Below are 8,264 nucleotides of genomic sequence, written 5' to 3'. Positions count from 1 at the left end.
GGATCCTAGGTCGGCGTGGTCGATCTGTTCCAAGTATTATGTCATTCTACATGGTATCATAGCTAGACTGAAGTATGGGCAAATAGTGTGCGGCTTTGATCAGATTTATTGGAAGCATAGTTTGTGGAGCAGCGACTTGACTATTGGTGGTTTTTGTGTTCGTAGCTCGGCATGGTTAAAAAGCTTCCAGTAATTTACTGTACGATAGCGCAAGTATATGGATTCTTATTTTGATGATTTAACATATGAATTATCATAGCTGATGCTATTGCCATCTCTCTCAATAAGCTTTGGTTTTCTATAGTTTTTAAGTTCATCTAAAGTAAGAACAAAAATCTTTTGTCTTGTAATGGAATTTGTTTTATAGTGCGAGAGCTTTAGGGGAAGAGAAAGTATATGTGACGTTTTTAAAAAGAGGGAAACATTAGAGTGGGGATTTCTTTGAAGAGAGGTGAGGCATCCTTGTGTGGCACGAGAAGTATTGACAATATGACTTCCTATAAAAAATTATATGGAAAGTATCCTAATATTTCTCATCTTCGTGTGTTTGGATGTGTTTGCTTTGTTTATAATTATGATGCATTCTCTAATAAGCTAGATAAAAATTACGTCAGATGCATGTTTCTTGGCTATGATGAGGCTAGAAAAGGTTGAGGTGCATTAATCCTGAGACAAAGAAGAATTACATCTCCGGACATATTTTTGATGAGAGCTCTTCTTGGTAGTCTTTTGATGGGTCTTACTTTCCAGTTGATGAGTTTAGGTCAGTTTATGATGTGAGGACCGTATTTTTTAGAAGGATAGTGAACCTACTTCCTCCTCTACAACTTCTTCTTCAGCTCAACAGCCCGAGTAGTCTTCATTTTTGCCTACTTTAGGTACTCAAAAAAGTCCATTGGTGTATATGCCTCAAATTCTAAAAAAAAGGAAGACATAATTAGAGGAGAAGAAGACAACAAGTTACTTGAAGATAAACCTAAAGCTCCTAAGGATCCATCACCACTGTAGAGAAGCAAGAGAAAAAGGAAACAGGTTGATAGGTATCGAGATTGAGATTATTCTTCTATTGCTTATTGTTATATTTCTAAAATTGTTGATAAGCTAGAACCAACTTCATATGATGAGGCCAAAGGCATTAGTGTTTGGGAGGATACTATGAAAGAACAGATTTCAGCTTTTAAGAAGAATGAGCCATTGAATTTGGTTCTTTTGCTTAATTTTTCTTCTATTTCTTATAAGTGGGTTCATAAAGTGAGGAAAAAAAAAAGGTTTTTATAGAGGTCCAGTTAATGGATATTTTAATCAAAGAATCGGCGATCGAGTAGTTTAAAGATTTGCACGACAAGCTTGGCATTGTAAGCATGGGATTCGTAATGAGGGAGAGTATTGGAGTCATCACGAACTCCAAAAAGCCTATTTTCTTTTTTATTTTTATGTGTTGGTCCAAGTTAGCTTAAGTTGAGCCTTAGGCTCAACATACAAAGTTTGTCTTTTAAGTGCTAGTCCATTTAGTTAGGTTGAGCCTTAGGCTAATATTTTTAATTTTGGTTTTTGGTTAGAGTGAGAAATGGATGTTTTTGCCTTTTAGTGGAAGAAAGGATATAGTTTTATCAATAGGGGGAGAACATTGCGTGAAAACTTAGAGAGAATTCTTTTTTGGTGAGATGAAATGTCTTGAAGAGATATGAGACTTCTTTGTGAAAGAAATTAAACTTATTATTTCAATTTTTATTTTCTTTTGAATAAATATATTTTTTCTTTCCTAAATTTTTCTTTCACTATTTTTGTTTGATTTATTTGGTGTTTATTCTGGATCCTCGTCTGGTATAATCGATCTACTACGGGTAGCATGTCGTTCTATAGAAGTTTTGTTGGCCTACAAATATAGGCTCGTCAAATTCATATAGGTAGCTATACTTAGGTGCTAATAAATCTAATCTAGAATCATTTTGGCTTATCAAAATCTGACATAAACCCTCTTATAAAAAATCCCTATGACTTGATCTCTAGAAAATTTGTTATCTTTCAATACCTAGTGACCATAATTTTTGCCTGTTAGTTTATGTTAATGTACTATAGGTAGGTTTAGGACATCTGTTGTTTTGTTCTCATAAGGAAATGACATAACAAAAGAATTAGGATCTATAGATCTATAAATAAGTTAGGAAAGTTGCAACTTTGGTGGCGATGTTGATGAATTGATAAAAACTTACTAGTTCCATCCCCTTTTCTCATTCAACCCCTCGTTCCTAAAATCCAAGTCTTAAGGAGTCATCTAAGTATTATAACTTTGATCCCACAGAGAATTCATGTATAAAATCTGGAAAAAAAATCAAACGTTTTATACTTACAGTATTCATATACATAATCATAATCTTTACCATCCAACCTTTCCCCCAACTATTTGGTGTTGGTTTAGGGATCCTCATTCACTGAGGGTTCATGAGAGTACATTCATAAAGTGTTCTCGTTTTGGACCATGTATCAGCTTTTGTCCTTATGGAAACATTCACCAAGTGTTCTTGTTGGACCATGTATCAGCTTTTGTCCTTATGGAACTATATCCTCATTTGGATTTACAAAGGGGCATTTGTACAAGAAGAGATTAATCAAGAGGCCTAGAAATGTAGATTAAAGGAATGCCAAACTTAGGTTTAGTTAGATGTTATGTAGTCATCCTATTGATCCAACTCCTCCAATAATGCTAGTCCAATTTCCAACAACCTATAGCGTTGGTGAGGAAGCTTTGGAAAATAGTCCTAGTTGGAGTAAACCAGATCAATGCACAAAAGACAAGCAATAGATCCTTCAAGCATTGCCAACCCTATGTCCAACAGTTCCAATTATTCAAACATTTATATGAAGTCTCTTGAATGAAACTATTCCAACAAGTTTCAAATTAGGGATGGTTCTTTGTTTTTGTTACAAAATGGAAAATAAGCTGCATGAAGATTGACTTAAAGTTTCGATAAAAAAAAAAGACTTAAAGTTTGGAAACTAAACTAGTGAAAGAATCTCAAATGAATCACTTTTGAATGCAGGGTTCTCCTCAGAGGCTTTAAAATTCAAGTAAGCTTAACTTGCTTTGGTTGCCTCCAACGTTAAAGAAGCCAAGATCTAACCACAACTGGAATCTAAGATTGTTGGTGCCCGAAAGATGCATGGTTGCGGATCAGTAGTCTAAAATTGACGACGAAATTATGTGAAGCTTCAATTGTAGGTTTATTTTAACAGAATTGCTAGATAATTAAATTGAACATAACCAGAGGATCAACTAGGAGAATCAATAGTCCTATGCCTTTGGCCAAATATCAATCTTCTGTCGGAGTTAAGCTTGAAAATTGATAAGGATTCTTAATTTGACCCTTAGAGTTAGCATCAGGTAATCACTTGTGAGACTTCAAATTTAGCATTACTGAGTTTGCAAAATTAAGAAGCATATAAGAAATGCTCTCCAAGACAAGATTTTAAGTACCATGGGATGGGGACATTCTGGTTTTTTTGTGGAGCGAGACATCCCGTATACCGACACTTGGGATGGTGGACGTCCTGTCCCATCTAGGTCCAGTTCCCAACTTGTCCTATCCTAAAACTCAAGATGGTGAGACACCCGGAGTCCTGCCAGTATTTAAAACCTTGCTCCAAAAACCTTAAATATTCTGAATTTATGAATTCTTCATTGATTCCCACTTAAGGTCCCTTTTTGGTGCCTATGTTTTGTTGCTAACCTTAGAACTCGACTAGGATTTCAAACATATATAATTAATAGAAAGGAAAAACAAAATATTCAAATATATACATGGGACAGTGAACTAAATCTTACCCTAGTATCACACCTTTCAGCTTAGCAAGTAAAAATCCTGGGTTTGATTCTTGGGTGCAGTATCCCCAAAATTCTGGATCTAGGTAATGTTAGTGCAGGAAGGTCTTCCTCTTTCTCTCAAAAAAAAAAAAAAAAAAAAAAGAAAAAAGAAAATATAACTAGGAATGATTTACAAGGTTGGCAATACTTTGGGTCAGGTCAGCTTTGGATTAGGTCAAGTTAGAGCAATAAAATGGTCGACCTTGGCTCGTACATGACTGAAACCGGTATTGGAATCAGACCTTTGACCCATCTCAACTCATGACCTAATCTAACCCAACTGGCATATTTTCTATTACTCTTTGCCTGGCCCAAGCTGACACAACCCCCACATTGGCCATGGATAGTAAAACTAGTTATGCTCTCGTTGTAGCAAGCATGACAGAATAGACTATAACTATCTCATCTTGGGAGATGCTTAGAATGGTAAAGATTAGAAATCAGTTTGTCAAGATTAGAAAGAGCATACAACTTATGAGATCTGTCTGGACTTTGGAGGCCTCGATCATTCTATCCTTGAGATACATCGTGCACACAGAAACTTCGAAAGGCATATTTAGTTGGAGAAAGTTGGGCTCTGAAACAGAAATAAGAATGAATGAATTCCATTCAAGCCGTTTGATTGGAAAGAGACCCATTCCCATTCCAATTTCAGAAGAAAGGGATGCCCCAATCCTCTAAAATTCAAATCCAACTGTCTCCTAATATTCAAACCTTATTCCAATTCCGATTCCATATGAACCAAACATGTTGAGAAATACTGCCATTCCAATTCTCATTTCAATCCATCCCAATTACCCTTTCGGTTGTGAGCCAAATGCACCCTAAGTGGAGTAACGGAAGCATGGGAGAAGTGGTAGAAATTGCTAGAAGTTATGCAAATTCATCGAAAAGATTTTGCTCAAGAAAAAGAAAATTCATCTAAAAAGATAAGCTCAATTTCTCAAATATATTCAGATTATGGAATCTATCGGTTCTATTTCCTTCAAACTTCTTCATTCTTCCACCATGTTCTTTCTCACTATTCCCTTTGTGTAGCAGATATCACATGAACTGTTGGTTTGCCGTGGAGAGGACTTACAATAATGGACCAAGGCACTGACTCCAAGTAGTGTAAACTGTAGAAATATGCATCTCAAACTCTCTATACTGGAGGAAAACCACAGTGACCATGTCCCGATCTACTGTCAATTATGTAAGCTTTTATATATGGGTCTTCAGCAAAAAGGATGAGATGAAATGTGTCACTTTTTGTGCCTCAGGCCGCAAAGGAATTATGCCAAGGGCCTCTTTTTTATATTTTGAGAGAGATTCAACCACAGGAAATCAAAAATATTGGAAATGTTTTTTGAGGACTTTATATTTGAAGAAATTTTTTCACTTGATACGGAAAAGCTGATGGTTTACACTAACAGATTATTGGAAAAATTGTTTCAAGAATTTTCTTCTGTATTTCAAGGAAAAGAATTAACTTATTTTTCTATCATATCTTTGATAGATTTCACAAGATATATCTTTGTTTTTCTTTTTTTATGATTTAGAACAAGAGAATAGAAAGAGGATATATTTATGGCTTAAAACGAAACCATATAAACAAGGTATCAAAATTCATGCCTCAATTTTTTGGCAGTTCTTCAAACCGGAATCCACGCTTAATAGCTATTATTCTTGAATAAAGTTATGTTAGTATTAATATGCTTGAACTGGTGTAAGCATTTAGAGGACCCTAGAAAACTGTGAAAGAGGAGGAGAAGAAGAAAGAGAAGAAAGCTAACATCTAGGAATAAAAATTCTAACTCCTCAGCAAATTTCTTAGATATAAGCAACCAAAATAATAATGACAACCATGGATCACATAATTAGCACTTGTTGCACATCAAAGAAAAGCATAATAACAAGACAAACAAAAAAGACAGGACAACACTCAACAAAGAGAGAAGAATATCTTGAGCAGCATATCATTCATCTTCCTGATAATAAAAGAAACTCTTGCTTTCTCACCTGAGGCTGAAAAATATATAGGCTCTGCCTCTGTCCTCCACTGCCTCCGAATTCTCAAAAGCCAACCGATTAGCATGGATGCTGATGAAGAATTCGTCGTTTTTTCTCTTCATCTATTGATGAGAAAATATTTTGAGAATTGATGAAAATAAATCCGAAGAACAATAACACAATGGCCAATAACTTGTATTTTATGAAAGAAGGCAAAGGAAAGGATCAAAGAGAACAAATTACAGTCAGAGTAGACGAAAAATCTTTGCTTTGATCGAATCTGGAATTGTTCCCAAGAAAATCCTCCTCCTGGGAATCATTCCGCAGCCAAACTTGACTGACAGACTTAGGAGGGAAAGAGAAATTCTTCTTCTCCTCCTCCTTCTTCTTCTTCTTCTTCTTTCCCCCTTGAGGTTCCCCTGGAATGAAGGGAAGATGGGTCAAGGGAAATTCCTCTGTTGGGTCCTTTGTTCCCGCGTAATTCAAATTTCTTATAGCTCGTTACCCGCGTGGTCAACCGAGTTGGTTTCGTTTCTCAATAAAAAGCATGAAGTCTATGGCTTTGGCTGGTTTCTTTTCATAATATAAATTTTTAAATAAAAAAGTCAATGAATTGGACTTTTGACTGGCCAAAGTTTAAGAGCTCATTCTTTTCTTAATCCTACCTGCGATTGTAAATGGACATAAGGACCCGTTCAATCTTCCTAACTCAATGGCTGATTTAGGGGGATATTGGTTGTAACTTGCTTATTAAAGCTGAGGTGTACAGCTGTTATCCTAACCATAATTGGTTGATGACTATGTAATATAAGGGATCCTGGACCTCTGTAAAAAGAATATATATAACAAAGAAAGAGAGATTTAATGATGGATCTAGGTCATCATTGGGCCGAACCACATTAACCTCTGGTATTATTTGTCTTCTTCTTTTTCTTTGTTTCTTCTTGTATTTCAGAATTCTAGGCCATTGATCCATTTGGGGTCCGTTTAGTTGCTTCTTTCTGGTGTTGATCCAGATCGGGTCTGATCGAGACCTTCGTTCTTCCTAAGGCTTCTTTATTTCCTCTCAAGGATCATTTTTTTTTTCTTGGCATGGATTCTCACCATCATCCTCGCTTGGCGGTGAATTTGGACGGTAAAAACTACGTCCTATGGTCCTCGTATCTTCGTAATTTCTTGCAGGGACAAGAACTATGGGAGTTGATCAGTGTCGATACTCCTCAACCTTCTGATAAATCAAAAGCCCCCAAATGGTTGGCAAACAATGCCAAGATCAAAACTTGGATAATGAAGTCTGTGGAGAACTCCATTGCAGTGAATCTCAGCCCATTTACTACTGCCAAAGAAATGTGGGATTATCTTCAATGCTTGTATTTGTAGACCAATCAGGCACGTCTCTATCAACTTGAACAGGAGATAAGTTTTATTTCTCAGGACTCTCGTACCATTACTGATTTTTATGCTGCTATTACCTCTCTTTGGAATGAAATGGATATGATGTCTTCTGACATTCCTAAGGAGGCTCTTCCCACAATAATCACGATGCGACAACAGACACACTGTCAACAATTTCTAATGAAATTACGTCCAAATTTTGAGCATGCTCGAGCCTCTATTCTTAATCGTAGTGGGAGTTACCCTCTTGATACGATTTTATCGGAATTGCAAATGGAAGAGGCACGGCTACAGTCTCTTGCATCTCTCAAATCCTCTCCTGAGACTGCACTTCTTGCCAATACTTTCAAGGAAAAATTTCAAGATATTAGCCAAGTTAAATGTTTTCACTGTCATGAGAAGGGACATTACGCCAATACATGCAAGAAGAGAGGTACTGAGAGCAACTTGATGTTTTGCCATTATTGCAAGATGCAAGGGCATGTTATTGAAAATTGTCGCAAACGTCCTCAAAAGCCTAGAAATCATCGAGCCTATAATGCTATTGTCCAGCCACCTGTGGTCACACCATCTGCAGAAGCTCCGACTCTAGATTCTTCGACTTCAACAAGCTCAACATCTCCATCTCCAGACTTTATTCAGCAAGTTATACAAGCACTCCAAGCTTCTAGCATCGGTAAGAACTATAGTCGCTCTTCTTGGATACTTGATTCACGTGCTTCACATCATATGACAGGAGATTTGTCGACTCTTCATCATCCACATCCCAGTTATAAGAATAAGAATATCATGGTGGCAAATGGCAACCGTCTTCCAGTTGAGCGTATTGGTTCTTTAGATATTCCTCTTTCAAACTCAAAGTGTTTATCTCTCTCAAAAGTTTTATATGTGCCTACGCTCTCTGCAAATTTACTTTCAGTAGGACAGTTTGTGAATCAGAACTGTATTATCTCATTCTCTCCCTCTGGATGTCTAATACAGGACCTACAGACCGGGACAACAATTGGGACCGGCC

General features: G+C 36.6%; 1 long non-coding RNA gene across 1 annotated transcript; it reads right to left on the bottom strand.

Annotated features, from left to right (window-relative positions):
• Positions 1–462: 462 nt before the first annotated feature.
• On the bottom strand, positions 463–6,315 carry LOC148703378 (uncharacterized). Its single transcript, XR_016413144.1, has 2 exons — positions 6,098–6,315; positions 463–5,976 (listed from the first exon to the last, which is right to left on the bottom strand). It is a non-coding gene; the product is annotated as an uncharacterized LOC148703378 (long non-coding RNA).
• Between the last annotated feature and the right edge of the window lie 1,949 nt (positions 6,316–8,264).

Source organism: Phoenix dactylifera, chromosome 5 (genome assembly GCF_051530095.1).
Source record: "Phoenix dactylifera cultivar Ajwa chromosome 5, Ajwa_hap1_PhDact_Kaust_v1.1, whole genome shotgun sequence".
Taxonomy (NCBI): Eukaryota; Viridiplantae; Streptophyta; class Magnoliopsida; order Arecales; family Arecaceae; genus Phoenix; species Phoenix dactylifera.
Note: the sequence above shows the minus strand (reverse complement) of the source record. Positions and strands in the feature narration are given on the sequence as shown.